This window comes from Myxine glutinosa, chromosome 3 (genome assembly GCF_964187855.1).
Source record: "Myxine glutinosa chromosome 3, kmMyxGlut1.1, whole genome shotgun sequence".
NCBI classification, from domain to species: Eukaryota; Metazoa; Chordata; class Myxini; order Myxiniformes; family Myxinidae; genus Myxine; species Myxine glutinosa.
The window spans coordinates 189,345,654-189,346,593 of NC_136263.1; positions in this window are offsets into that span (position 1 = coordinate 189,345,654).

The window sequence follows — 940 nt, forward strand, 5'->3', positions numbered from 1 at the left end:
TCTCTCTCTCTCTCTCTGTCTCTCTGTCTCTCTCTCTCTCTGTCTCTCTCTGTCTCTGTCTCTCTCTCTCTGTCTCTCTGCTCTCTCTGTCTCTCTGTCTCTCTCTCTCTCTCTCTCTGTCTCTCTGTCTCTCTCTTCTCTCTCTCTCTCTCTCTCTGTCTCTCTCTCTCTCTCTCTGTCTCTCTGTCTCTCTCTCTCTCTCTCTCTCTCTCTCTCTCTGTCTCTCTCTCTCTCTCTGTCTCTCTGTCTCTCTCTCTCTCTCTCTCTCTCTCTCTCTGTCTCTCTGTCTCTCTCTCTCTCTCTCTGTCTCTCTGTCTCTCTCTCTCTCTGTCTCTCTCTGTCTCTCTCTGTCTCTGTCTCTCTGTCTCTGTCTCTCTCTGTCTCTCTCTGTCTCTCTCTCTCTCTCTCTCTCTCTCTGTCTCTCTTTCTCTCTCTGTCTCTCTCTGTCTCTCTCTGTCTCTGTCTCTCTCTGTCTCTCTGTCTCTCTCTGTCTCTCTCTGTCTCTCTCTCTCTCTCTCTCTCTCTGTCTCTGTCTCTGTCTCTGTCTCTCTGTCTCTGTCTCTCTGTCTCTCTGTCTCTCTCTGTCTCTCTCTGTCTCTCTCTGTCTCTCTCTGTCTCTCTCTCTCTCTCTCTCTGTCTCTGTCTCTGTCTCTGTCTCTGTCTCTGTCTCTCTGTCTCTGTCTCTCTGTCTCTCTGTCTCTCTCTGTCTCTCTGTCTCTCTTTCTCTCTCTCTCTCTCTGTCTCTCTCTGTCTCTCTCTGTCTCTCTCTGTCTCTCTCTCTCTCTCTCTCTCTCTCTCTGTCTCTGTCTCTGTCTCTCTGTCTCTGTCTCTCTGTCTCTCTGTCTCTGTCTCTGTCTCTGTCTCTCTTTCTCTCTCTCTCTCTCTCTCTCTCTCTCTCTCTCTCTCTCTCTCTCTCTCTCTGTCTCTCTCTGTCTCTCTC